A 14,920-nucleotide genomic window follows, 5' to 3' on the forward strand; every position below is an offset into this window, starting at 1 on the left:
AGAACATAAATTAAAATTCTTAATCTGCAGACCTGATAAAAGAACATGCATGTTGTTCTTAAAGAAAATACTGATTGCCAAGTTAACTAATGAATTTATATTAATAAATTCACTGGTGTTTTAAAAAGAAACCCTATTACACATTTTTAAATTGGCCCAGGATTTAGCTCCATAAAAATAGTTTCAGGAATGACAGTTTCTATTTCTTTTATCTTTGCCTACATATATAGAAGAATGCACGGACATTTTCACTTACGATTTTGGAGTATTGAAATGTTTCTAAATTGACTTTTTATATTATCTTTAGAAACAAAAAAAAATACTATTTGGGTTATGGAATATGTTAGCCAGTTTCCAATATAAAATAAGATATTATCTCTTTCTCTCAAATTGATGTCATGTTCTAGAATGGAAATAATAAAAAATTGGAAACATGTACTTTTATACTATTAATTTGACAGAAGTTACATAAAAGAAAAAATAAAATAGAAAACGAAATGTAACACCTTTATTCCTCTCATCTGTCTCTTTCTCATTACCCATCCATGAGATATTAACAGCCTCACTACAGAGAGAGAAATTGCTTGTTCTTTTATTGTGAGAATCTTTTCCAGATAAGTGGCAATTTGCATCCTCATGAGCAATATATGGCAATGTCTCATCTGGTCCCATGCAGTATGTAATTTTGCACACAATGTCATGCTGACCTGAAGTAACTAGGATATATTGCTTGCATAAGAAATATAATGGGTAGGGAAAATTTCCACATTCATGTCTTCCAGCCCACGATTTCATTATTCCATGACAATCAAGAATACAGCAGATGCCACACCTGCAAATATTAGGAAGTTAATTAACCAATGAAATATCATTAGGGATTTTCATTCAGCCAACAAAAATAATAATGTAAAGTTCACTCAAATTAGAAACAGCAAAAGTTTTATACAACTCTTCAACATTTACAAAGAAAACAGATCTAATAATTGATGGGAGTGTGCCTTGAAGAAATTTTACTTTAAAATATAGTAAATATAAGAGAGAAGCAATGTAAAACATTAAAACTTGCTACTAATTATAGTAATTTCTGGTATCCAGTAGGGATTTTTTAAATAATGCCATTTATTTTAAAATGCTCTTTTAAATTGTCAGAAAGCTTTTAAAATTATTTTTGACTAAAATCAAGAGGGAAATTTGACTACAATGGAAGTAATGTATCTCTCTAACAGGAATGATTTAAATCTGTGAAAAGTGAGGCCTGACAGGCATAAATTGGCTCCTGTCTTTTGATATTTAGAAGATGCATTAGCTCTCTTTTCTTGACAGAATACAGTATTCCATAGGTAGATTAGACCCCATCAAATGTCTACACTAATAACTTCTGTGATTGCCCACCTTTCCATTATGGTGGCCACTTTTTCCACTGTTTTCTTCCTGTCATTTATTGCTAGGGGGAGGGAAAGATCAGTTTGATGCGATATGAGTGCCCTTTACAGTTCTTTTCAGACAACTACAGTTTCTGTTTCTTACAGTGGACTCTAGGTCCATTGCACATTTAAGAATCCCTGATAAACAACAACCCAGAAAGCAATGGAACTCAGGCAACCACTCAAGTGTCCCTAATCCATGACCACTTAGTATTTTGGCATCTTTCATGATTTTCAAAGCTATTGGCAGGGTAGAATATTTTCTGTGCTCCATGAAATAAATATCTATAGTTTAATTTTTTAAAAAATTAAATAATAAAATGAAATAAAATGTATGATAACATTTTAATACATAGTGAAGCAGAGGTCTATTTAAACATGCAAATCATGTTTGAAATCAAAGAATCATTTTAAGCTCTACATCAAAGAATTCTCTTATCCATCCTACTAACTTCATACAGAATAAATCCCTTTCTGGTTTGCAAAGATGAAGTGATAGAGATTTCTAAAATCTAAACTGATTTTTCTTGCCTTATCTTCTGCTAGCTTCAATACACAATGAATAACTTTTTATATAACTAGATCTTCATTTTGTGTTTTCTTAAGGTAAATAATACAAAATTTCTATAGAATAGTAAAATATTAAAATATTTTTATTGGTACAGAGATGTTTTGTAGCATTTTTCTAAAAGTCCTAGCTATAGAATTGTATTTTTTCTATTGTTTTAATTTTCTTTTACTTGTAAGTCACAAGAAGATAAAGTAGAGAAAGATTTTGAAAGATTGTTTATTTATATAGACAGGAATAATTATATAGATATTCAATAATGAAGAGGTAGCCACAATTTGCACAGGGCAAACAGAAACATAACTCTCTTCAAATACATACAAACAAGTGAAAATTAAAAACATAATTAAAGTTTTCTACTTTGTATTAACATAATCTTCAATGAGGAATATTCTTTTGGATCCTCTTTTATAACTTCAAATGCCACACACATCATATATACCATAAATATTATGGCTTTTCAATTTGACCAACAGAAAGTCTTAGCTGCTAAACAATTAAATGCTTTCTCCATATTTAGTCAATTTTACTTTCAGATGCTTTGCCCCACAACACCTGCCTTCCAGCTTAACTTCAAAGGAATATGTCATATAAAAGCATCTGAAAGGAGGAGACAAAATCTGACAACCACACTTGTCTCAGTCTTCATTGTTTTAAAAAGTAACTAATAAGCAAATTTATATTACTTCTTAAAAGAACACTGAGGCAATTATTTTTTTAAAAAGGAAAAAAGTTTAGGTAGAAGCATGTCTTGCAAGGAGACTTTTACACGCTTGATTCTATTAGAGACAAAGAATAGAGTAGAAAAGAATAGGACACATTGCCTTGATTCATACCCAGGCACTGCCAATTACTCATTCTGTGTAATTTGTAAGTTTACTCATCATCCTGAGAGTAGGTTCCTCATCTATAAATGGGAGCATTGATTTTATTTACCTCAGAGGGTTATAGTAAGAAGCGACAGTGGTTCCACATGAAGCATTTATAACAGGGCCTGACAGAGGGTGGTAAATAAATATTAGGTAATATGCGTACGCTTTTAGATGACTAAAATTTTTATTTGTGTGCGTGTTGTATGTGTGTGCTTTTTTGTGTACACGTGTGGGTAGATATTTCATACCCGAGAAATCCTGGTGAAGAAAGGTAACTTGCTAACATTCACACAGTCAGAAAGCATTAGGGGCAGGATGTGGATCTGAGTATGTCTGACTGACTTCAAAGCCAGCGCCTTAACCACTGTGATAGATCTGTGATAGATGACCTTCTGCAGCTAATGGCGTGCGTGACTGTCAAGACCAAGTCTGATGGCAGAACTGTTTCAATGTAGAGGTCAGGATGATTTTAATCCAAGTACAGGAATTTTATAAATGTGGAGGAGAAAGGATTGTTCTGTGTTTCTCTGTGTTGTTTCATAAAGATATGATTTAGGTCTCACTAATAAGCTTCTTACTCCTGAATCCTGAGGTCTTCCCTGCCGTATTAAGGTTTCTCTGACAATCATGATGAACAGGCCAGCTGTCCAACATCTCTCATAAAACAGTTTCCAATTCACATGGAATCATTTGCTCCAAACTCCTCTCTCCTGTCTTCTTTAGAAAAGCACGCCACAGCTGCATTTCAGCCAGCCTCAAGTAGTGCCTCATCTGTGAGCCATCTCAATGGACAACTAACATTTTGAAGTGCACACAAAATGGGACCAATAGTGCCTTCCTGTTAATTAAAACCATCCTGACAGCCACTGACTTGGCCTCTATGATGCAGCTTCTCTCTGTGTTTGCCGAGTTGAGTCAACACATCTGCACCTGTAGCCTGGCTCATGATGAATCAAATGTGAAAACTGAAGGGATCCCTAAAAAATAGGAGCACTGGATTTCTTTCTTCTAAGACAAGGATTGCTCCTAGACCAAATATATATGGGTACATACAGTCCAATACTTTGAACATCACTATTATTGATAACAAAGAAATGTTAGACATCCTGATATCTTAGAGCTGCTGTTCTAAAAATGATTTGCTCTCAGGAGCCTTTCGTACTCTTAAAAATCACTGAAGACCCCAAAATGCTCTCATTTATAAGAATTTTATACATTGATACAATTATATTAGAAATTGAAATGGAGAAACATCTAAAATATTTATTAATTTACTTTAAATCAAAAACAAACCTATTTTATGTCAGTAAAAATAAAAAGAAGAAAAACAATTTCTTGAAAAATAACTATTTTCCCAGGCAAATAAAGTTAGTGAAAAGAAAGACAACTGTCTGTCATTTTTGCAGGTTTTTTTAAAAATGTCTAATTAATGAGTAGATAGCTGGATTTTTTTCTATCTACTTCTGCCTTTAGTCTGTTGCAATATATTATTTTGTTGAAACATATGAAGAAAATCCAGCCTTACAAAGACATGTAGTTGGGAAAGGGAGCAATTAATAGCTTTCTCAGATAATTATGAATATACTTCTTTCTACTACAACATTCAATATGTGGTAGTTCTTTAAATGTTAGTAGCAGCGGCAAATCTGAAACCACTTCGGTGAACTTTCTGCAATCTGTTACATTAAAATCCATTGTTTCACCTTTCAACTTTGAATGGATCTCTCAGCCATACATGATTTTGACTTCATAGACTCCCTGAAAGGATCTCTGGACTACATTGTGAGAATCACTCCTACAAAAAACTCTGAAAAGAATATGAATGCCTTCTTACACTGTTGGTGGGGTTGTAAAATGGTGCAACCACAATGGAAAACAGCATGGAGGTTTCTCAAAAAACTGAAAATTGAACTAACTTATGATCCAGAAATTTCAACTCTGGGTATTTATCTGAAAAAAAAAGCACACTAATTGTAAAATATATATGCACTACAATGTTCAATGAAGCATTATTTAGAGTAGTCAAGATATGGAAGCAAATGAACATTACCCACCAATTGATTTTGACTATCAATAGATAAATAAATAGAGAAGATGGTATACACACACACACACACACACACACACACACACAAAATGCACTATTAGTCATTAAAAAAATGAAATATTGCCATACGTAACAAAATGGCTGGATCTAAAGAGTATAATGTTAAGTGAAATAAGTCAGACAGAAAAAGCCAAACACTGTATGATCTTGCTTATATGTGGAACCTAAAACAAAACCAACAAAGCAAAATGAAAACAGATTCACAAATTACAAACTAGTGGCTGCCAAAAGGAAGAGGGGTAGCAAGTGTGCAAATCAAGTGTCGGGGATTAAGAGATACAAACCTCCACTTATGTAATAAGTCACAAGGATGCAATACACAACATAAAGGATATAGTCAGTAATAACTGTAATAACTTTGTATGGGAACAGATGGTTTTCGGATTTAACATGGAGATCATTTCATAATGCATGTTCACGTCAAATCATCATGTAGTATACCTGAAACTAACATAACATAACATAATCTGTCAAATATACTTCAATAAACATTTTTAAAGAGTATGAATGAATAAATCTAGCATAGCAACAAAGCAAGATGTAATAATTATACAAAGAACCTTATAAAAGGGTTCAAGACTTCAGCTAACTTAAACTAGCATTATATGTTTAGCCTTATAAACCAGCAAACAGGCCCATCTTGAAGATGCAGTCTTGCAAACTTGGCCAGGTAGAATAGAGTCAGTTGGATTCTAGTCCATTTGCTCCCTTGGCCAAACTGACCCTTTGAAACTATGCAACTTTACATGGTAGTCCAAGTTACATTGATATACTAGGAATGGCAAATCACACATAGTAGGGGAAAAAAAGAAGAAAAAATTTGCTCTTCTGAGTTATAACTATTTGAAATAATTCATGGTATTCTTCAACTTTTATTCTTTCACTTCTGGGGTGTATTCATGACAAGTCTGACAGTTATAAGTTCATGGTAAGTAGAAAATAAGATCAGGTTCAGGTTCCTGCAGAGTGCTTTTATTTCATGACATGTGTATTACCAGCACCAGGAAAAGTGCTTACATAGAAAACATTATAAAAGAAGAAAATCTAATTTTAAATCTTATGATTAAGAGCTTTCTTTTTAAAAAGTGAGCAATCCCCTTCAGTTAAAAGGTGTAAAAATACAAATTTCTAACCATTTGACTGTCTTATAAGAAGCTGTACACCACCCAAAGAAAGTGACATTTCATGAAAATGTAATGAAATGAGAGATTAAAAAAAAACTCTGTAAACATTGAAATAGTTTCATTTTTTTTTCTTTAAAATGTGACAAGATCAGTAATTTTTGCTGGTTTGTATCCCTTAAGAGTATATCAGTAAAGAAGGATACTTATAAATTAATATTCAGCAAAAATTTGTTTCTATCTCATTGCTCTTTAATTATTATACCATGATGTATCCCTTACCAAATTCATAATGCTCTCTTATTCATTTATTTGTATGCAGTTATAATGTAAATCTGATTTTTAACAACATAACCTACCATCAAGAAAACTAGCTATTTCCTACCCTATCTGGTGTCCAGACAGTACAATCCCTAAACCAAGGAAATTGCTAAACATCGGTGTCTTTCAGAGACTTGTGTTATGTGGTAAATATGCAATTTTGCAAAAGACAGGGTTTATAAATGATGACTCATATGTACTGGAGATTACCACTAAGTCTGAGTAGCCATTTAAAATGAATATATTAAAAGCTGGTTATAAGCAGAAAAATTACTGTATTTGGTACTAATTGCGGTTCTTTTTCCTTTACCACTTTCTGAGCTCATTAGAATCACATGTTATGTGAATCTCTCCCCTTTGGAAATTCATCCCTTATACAAGTGGTCCCCAACATTTTTGGCACCAAGGATCGATTTTGTGGAGGACACCCACTCACCTCCTGCTGTGTGGCCCAGTTCCTTACAGGCCACATACTGGTACCAAACCATGGCCCGGGGTTTGGGGATCCCTGCCTTTTGCTATCAAGTAACCAACCTTAGCTTTCCATTAGACCAGTCTGCTATAGGCCTTGAAAGTACATACTTGCAGCAGAAGTAAAGACAATTTTTATTCCACAGATTAAAAAACCATTCATGAGCTGCATGGAACATTCAAGTAAACTGTACTCTAGAACTTGCTAAAATCTTTCCAATAGACATTTTTTGGCCAGTCTTTCAACACAGATGCAATAACAACATAAACTGCATTCCATACCCTAATCTGAAAAAAATCAATTTTTGGAGTTTTACTGAAAAATGAGTATTAAAAACAATAATTCAAAAACATGAACATGAAGCTTAAAACAATTTAAAGATTTCTTTTAATTACAAATAACGTTTAAATTATTAAGTATATAGGTAAGACAAAAAGAAAATCTGATTATGATCCATGCTTCTTCTTATAATGGTAACTTATGAAAAGTTGCATTTCAGTACAGGAAAATGGTGATTAGCCTGAATCTCCTTACCTCCAGTTCACTATAGCCCAGTGACAGTCAAACTCCAATTGGCACCAGGTATGTTCAAAATATAGAATACATTCTTCTTTAAACAGAAAATTACATTTCACATCAACGTTGGAATTGCTCAGAGAATCAGAATGAAAATAGCCATATATATATATATAATCATTTTCATGTCTACAGAAAGGATTAAGTTATACATTTCATGATCTGTTTACTTGGTTCAGAAAGGAAAATATAGCCAGTATGAGTCCTATGCAGTTTAAAAGCATGAGAGTCTTGCCCAATAGTTGCAAACACAAAGTTCCTCTAGGGAATGAGATAGCTCTATTGAACCCACTGAAGCGTCTTAAGCATAACACACCTTTCCTCTAATTACGTGCTCAACAAGAAAATGTATAATGTCATTTCCTGGGAGCAAAAGGATTTATTTATAGTTGTGAATATTTTGATCTCCTAACAAATTAAATCATCAAACTCAAAATTAATAAACTGCTATTCTCATTTCCATTTTCTTTTGAAAGAAGGTATTCACTTGATATTTATACTGAAGACAGATCAAGGTTAAAAGAGCAATTCTGAAAAAAAAAAAAAAAAGAGCAATTCTGGAAAAAAATGAAAACAAAACCTAGGAATAAAAGGAGTCTTCTAGTCTAAGACCAACGGTATATTTTGTTAAATGCTATTTAATTTTAATATCACATATTACACAATTAAAATGATCTATGAGTTAATTTTAATAACAATCAATATTTGTTGATTAACCATTAAGTATCCTACACTCATTCTAATACTTAAAACTATAAAAACCACTGATGCCACAATAAAGAAATAGAATCATTTGACCCTGAAACTTTCCAAATCTGAATTAATGTAAAGTCAAAAGTTGGTAAAGAATCCACCTACAATGCAGGAGACCCTGGTTCAATTCCTGGGTCGGGAAGCTCCGCTGGAGAAGGGATAGGCTACCCACGCCCAGTATTCTTGGGCTTCCCTTGTGGCTCAGCTCATAAAGAATCCGCCTGCAATGCAGGAGACCTGGGTTCGATCCCTGGGTTGGGATATCCCCTGGAAAAGGGAAAGGCTACCCACTCCAGTATTCTAGCTTGGAGAATTCCATGGACTCTATAGTCCATGGGGTCGCAAAGAGTCAAACACGACACTTCACTTCAGACACCAACAGTGGAATTTTGTAAAGACACAAAGAAAAGAAAATATGGATGTCAAAATACTGTTGAGTCTTAGTGTACACTACCTGATAACAAAGAACTTCCTTATCTTGAATAAGAGAACAAAGGAGGGATAGTAAATCTGCACTTCAAAATGAATGATCCTCAATGTATAAGGCAATCAAAGGCATGTGTATATTTATAGAGAATCTTACATGGTCCTATTGAGTATCAAGTTTTTCTTAAATTGAAATTTCAAGACACTTTATATATTTCAAAGTTGTCACATTTGTCTTTCATATACTTAACATGTGTAAATGTCAAGAGGTGTTTCTGCATATGTGTGTGTCCTCGATAAAAGATGGCTTCAAATCATATCAAGGTTCCACCTGAGAATTGGCAATTTTGAAGAATTCCTGCCAAGATGATGCAAGAATGTTTCACTCTTTCCAATCCTACTAACATTGGGTTGGCCAAAAAGTTTGTTCAGTTTACATAAAAACCCAAAGGAACTTTCTGGCCAAACCAATACCCAAACTGATTCAACTTCTAGAAAGGATCAATGAAAATATGAAATGTCATTAAGTAATTCATAAGAAAGCTGGTTAGTCAACTATTAGGGAAGTCTTGAATAAAACTACAGGGTGGATAAAGAGAGTTAGGACAGAGAGAAAATGGGAAATGGGAGGAAATGCCCATGGTTTCCATAAATGCCCCTCCCAAGTCAAGAGAGCAAATGCTTAGCTCATCTGCTATGACAAATATTCTAGGTATTTCTCTGGGTAATTTTCCCACTACATTAGAGGTCATATTTTTGAAAAGTGTTACCTAATTGAAATATGCTGAAAGCAAAGTTAAAAGTATTTTATAGCACAGAAGTTCTCTATGTGTGGTCTCTGAACCTGTTTCATCAGCAACACCTGGGAACTCAGGAGCACAAATTCTCAGGCCCAAACCCAAACCTGCTAATTCAGAAGATATGGCGGTCGGGACCCAGGAATCCAGGTTTTAACAAGTTATCCAGGTAATTCTCATAAACACAAAGATTGAGAACTGCTGATCTAGACTTTAGTATGGCAAAACCACTACCATATTGTAAAGTAATTACCCTCCAATTAATAAAGTAAAAATTTTTTTATTAAAAAAAAACAAAAACATAGCTTGAACATAATAACACCTTGAGGAGAAAGTTAGGTCAAAAAGATCTTTCATTTTGTCACTGCACCAAATAATATGAACTGTTCTATTGTAAAGTAATTACCCTCCAATTAATAAAGTAAAAATTTTTTTATTAAAAAAAACAAAAACATAGCTTGAACATAATAACACCTTGAGGAGAAAGTTAGGTCAAAAAGATCTTTCATTTTGTCACTGCACCAAATAATATGAACTGTTCTAAAAACATGTAGGTAAAAGGAGAAATTTACCATTAGAAAACATGGAACTACAGACATGAAAGGACTTAAAGGAATTAGTAGATAATTAGACCCATACTTTGAGAAGCTCTGAAACACAATCTAGAGCAAATTATTGATTTCACATCTGTAGTTTTGAAGTCTACTTTTGTGGAGCACAGTTAGATAAATTTTTTCAAAACTGATGTAGAAGAACGTAGGCCAGGAAATTTATTCAACTAAAATTGAGCGGTTAAGTAAAAGAGCCTTCACTTGATACTCGAGAGTTTACTGCATGTGCTGGATCCCCTATCATATTTAATTCAGTTACTTTGTGAAAACCTTTACCTATTTTATGGATGTGGACTGTATTAGTAATACTGACTATTCTAAACTTGGACAGGGAGATGGAAATATGTCCATTGTGTTATTGGAAACCACTGATCCTGACCTTACTGAAATGAGTAAGAGCGTCATGCACTAGTAACCTGACCTCTAACCTGAACTTTCCTTTGGGGATTTTGAGATGGACTAAATCAATTGATATGGCCATTGCAATTGAAGGTCCTGTCAAAATTTTAACAGTATTTGAAGGGGGTAACTGGAATCTGAAATGGCCTGTAAGTAACACAGAACTACAGTTTTCAATATACCAGGAATTCAACACATTTAATTTCTTCTTCATACTGTATAACATGAAGCAAACAAAAAAACTTAAATAGAATTTTCAAGCAGATGCTGAGAGATTCTGCTATTTTGATTCAAATATATTTCTGATGAGTCTTTCATTAATATAAGAAATTAAAACAGTTTAGATGAGAGAGAAATGATTTTTAAAAATAAATTTAACAAATGTATCTTGAAGGTTTAACAATTATTTTCCCTCATGATTTCATAATTTGGGTGACCATGGAACACAAGGAAGAGAGTTCTTTTACCTAGTTCAAAGGAAAAATATTGTACAGAAGACCACAGATAAATATAACCTTTATTTTACATTTTAAGAACAATCAAATTGAAGCTTATGTTCTTTCAATATCAAAAACTAAGATATACGTGGACTATATACTGATTTATTCCTGGCCCACAAGGTACTTTTGATACTGGACAGAAAAACAGAATGCTTTTTAATCAATGTATGTTTTAAATTATACTAATAGGCAGCATATCAGCTGTGAGGTGAGACTACGTTGAAAAAGACTGCTTCAGCTTACGGAAAATACCAGCTGTCTCCATCTGTGAAGATGGATTACCACCTGTCCTGTTATCTTCCGGACACAATACAAGGCACGTTGGCCATTTTAGCCAGGATAACTGTACCCATATGTTCTCTAATTCTGTCTGCATGCTGCCTACCATTAAATATTCGTAATGGATCACGGTAAACAAGAGATTAGCATGGAAGACAAGGTGTTTGAGCAGAGTCTAAGCCTCTGTTTTACTAAATCTCTTTCCTTGCTCTCAAAACCTTGCATAAGCTATATTTGTGATAATATCATCAATTTTAGCTAACCACTAAAGCAATCATGTGAAAACAAAAAAACAGAGAGGGTCCTTGTTTTTCTTTTTAATTTCAAGGCATAGTAAGTTCAGGCTACATGTCACAACAAGTTAAAACTCAGATCAAAACATTAAGAAAATACCTTAACATTTAAAATGATCACATACATAATTTGCTAGAAATAACAAAGTTTGCTAGAACTTTTTTTCCCTGTACTCATCATTTATAAAATGCTACCTAATTGAATGTATCTAAAAGAAAATAGTATATAAAAAGAAGTTACTTAAATATTAAAAAAAAAGAAGTTATTTAAATATTATAGCTGGGGGAAAAAATTACTTTTATTTGCAAAATAATATGCATATTTACAATTATATTAGTTCCCTTCCTAAATCTTTAATCAACAAATGGAGATGGATAAAGAAGGTGTGTATCTCCTATGGAATAAACAGAGTAAAAAAAGGTTTCATTATCAAACGCATATATGCACTTGGTCATCCTCATTTGTAACCAACAGTATGTAAAATGCTGAATGATGAGATATTGAGTTCTGTTTTGATGAGTACACAGCTAATTTGACGCTACTGAAATCAAACACAAAGTTGTGGCCCTACAATGCCAACAGTATGCTATAGCCAACTGAACACTGGAAAAAATTACAGATCCCCATCAGCCATTTTGCCTAGAGTTCAATATTTAAGGTCCCTGGTCAATACGATTTAGTTCAAAAGATTAATAACCTAAAACAATGCAAAAAAAAAATCTAAAAATACAGAGTAAAAACATATGTTTAGAATCCCATTGCCTCATCTTAGAGTAACTAGAAAGATAAAATGATCTCAAAATATAATCTCCCTGTTGTAAACAGTTATAAATTCCAGTCCTCTTGGAGGTAAATAATAGACTGATACTTGCAAAATGTATTTTGTCTTACATTGTTGAGTTCTAATTTATATTTAAGTCAAACATTTTATTTCTTTCAAACTAGTGCAAGGTTAGAATTCCTGGTTAAACTTTGAAATAAAAAGAACAGGGAGAAGCAAGAAGTGATTAAAGGAACACATTACAAAAGATTTCTTGATTTACAAAACGTTTCTTTTAAAAGAAAGCAGAAAGCCATTGTAATGGTTAAAGACAGAGCCCTTTTTTGTGGGCAGTTGGGAAGTACTTCTAGAGAGGGTCATATTTCCTTAGGCTATAGACCAAGACGACTTAACTGCCCCAGGACTAGAGCTTTGTAGTGAGAACAATTCATTCACTGAGAGCATTAAGATTCAGTAATCAAAGTATGAGGACAAGGTGTGATTTTCATCTTATCTAAGGACAACTGACTACCAATTCAAAAGAAACAAATAGCAGTAAAAAAGTGGAAACTCTCAAATGGATAACATTTTAAAATGTGGGATCCTTTATTCAATTTTAAATTTCATTTTTTATAAATCACTGACTATATAATAAGCCAAAAACACTGTTTAACAAATTCCAACACCAAGCATATATTTTAAAAACCTGTTCAAAAAGCAGAAAGCATAAAACTCTGTTGCATCAAAAACTTTAAAAAGACATGAAGTAGAGAAATTTACCAAATATTTATCATCAACATTCCATAATCAAGAAAACTAATGCAAACTTAAAGGTAACAGAGCCAATTGTTTAAAATACTACTTCACTCAGTGCACATAATGAGTTTTGTTGAAAAGTTTACTGTTAGAATGTTCCTAAGAGCCACATGGAGAAGCTATGTATTAATATACACACTTACCCTAAGCCCAATTCACATTCTATTTGTACTCCAATGGACTTCATCAGCTATACTCATTTCCCTGACATTCCTCCAAACAGAAGAATCTATAATAGAAATTAACATCTTAATTGGATGGAACCTGCTAGTTTTTGAATACTAGTCTTAAAAATAAGATAGAAGGGTTTACAACCTTGCATTTAATGATACCAATTTACATCTGACTAAAACAGGTAAAAATGGAGAAAACGCATTTTTAAGGTAACATAGCTAAATAAAAGTAATTTTTAGCAAAAGTGTTTTACTGCTTCAGCACAGCAAAGGAAATTGTAAACAAGACCAAAAAAACAACGCTTAGAATGGAAGAAAATATTTGCAAACAAAGCAACTGACAAGGGATTAATCTCCAAAATACACAAACAGCTCATGCGGCTCAATAAGAAAAAACAACTCAAAAAATGGACAGAAGACTTAAACAGATATTTCTCCAACAAAGACATACAGATGGCCAACAAACACATGAAAAGATCAACATCACTAATTATTGCTGTTGCTATTTAGTCACTAAGTCTTGTTTGACTCTTTTTGCGACCCCATGGACTGTAGCCCAAAAGACTCTTCTGTCCATGCTATTTCCCAGGCAAGAATAATGCAGTGGGTTGCCATTTCCTTCTCCAGAGGATCTTCCCAACCCAAGAATCCAACCCACTCTTCTGCATTGGCAGGTGGATTCTTTACTACTGAGCAACCAGGGGCCCAGTAGTTCTCCATAGCACCCACTACGGAGAACAGGATGGAGATTCTTTAAAAAAATAAAAATAGAACTACCATATGATCCATCAATCCCACTCCTGGGCATATGCCCAGAGAAAACTATAATTCAAAAATATACATGCACCCCAATATATAATCTTCCCTGGTGGCTTAGAGGGTAAAGCATCTGCCTGTAATGAGGGAGACCTAGGTTCGATCCCTGGGTCGGGAAGATCCCCTGGAGAAGGAAATGGCAACCCACTCCAGTACTCTTGCCTGGAAAATCCCCTGGACCAAGAAGCTTAGTAGGCTACAGTCCATGCGGTGGCAGAGTCGGACACAACTGAGTGACTTCACTTTCACTTTCATCCCAAATATTCACTGCAACACTACTTACAACAGCAAGGACATAGAAGCAACCTAAACATCCATCATCAGAGAAATGGATAAGGAAGAGGTAGAACACACATACAGTGGAACATTAGCCATAAGAAGGAACAAAACTGAATCATCTGGAGAGACATGGATTGACCTCCAGACTGTCATACATAGTGAAGTCAGAAAGAGCAAAAAAAATTAACACATATATGTAGAACCTAGAAAAATGGTATAGATGTACCTATTTGCAAAGCAGAAACAGGGACAGAGATGTATATAACAGACGTATGGATACCAAGGGGAAAAGGGGGAGGGATGGAAAGGGAGATTGGGATTGACTTATACACACCATTATGTAGAAAATAGGTAACTAATAAGAACAGACTGCGTAGCACAGGGAACTCTGACTCAGTGCTTTTGATGTAAATGGGAAGGAAATCCAAGGAAACGGGGCTGATTTACTTTGTTATACAGCAGAAACTAACATTACATTGTAAAGCAACAATATTCAATTTTAAAAAAAGCGTTATGTATCATCTGTTTCGATGCTTTTAAACTGTGGTGTTGGAGA

At 33.7% G+C, this 14,920-nt stretch overlaps 1 protein-coding gene and 1 long non-coding RNA gene across 6 annotated transcripts in view; both read right to left on the minus strand.

Annotated features, from left to right (window-relative positions):
• ROBO1 (roundabout guidance receptor 1) overlaps positions 1-14,920 on the minus strand; it is a 441,102-nt gene that overhangs the window by 310,542 nt on the left and 115,640 nt on the right. The window lies entirely within an intron of this gene.
• On the minus strand, positions 267-4,732 carry LOC122428965. Its single transcript, XR_006265860.1, has 2 exons — positions 4,699-4,732; positions 267-832 (listed from the first exon to the last, which is right to left on the minus strand). It is a non-coding gene; the product is annotated as an uncharacterized LOC122428965 (long non-coding RNA).

Source organism: Cervus canadensis, chromosome 27, assembly GCF_019320065.1.
Source record: "Cervus canadensis isolate Bull #8, Minnesota chromosome 27, ASM1932006v1, whole genome shotgun sequence".
Taxonomy (NCBI): Eukaryota; Metazoa; Chordata; class Mammalia; order Artiodactyla; family Cervidae; genus Cervus; species Cervus canadensis.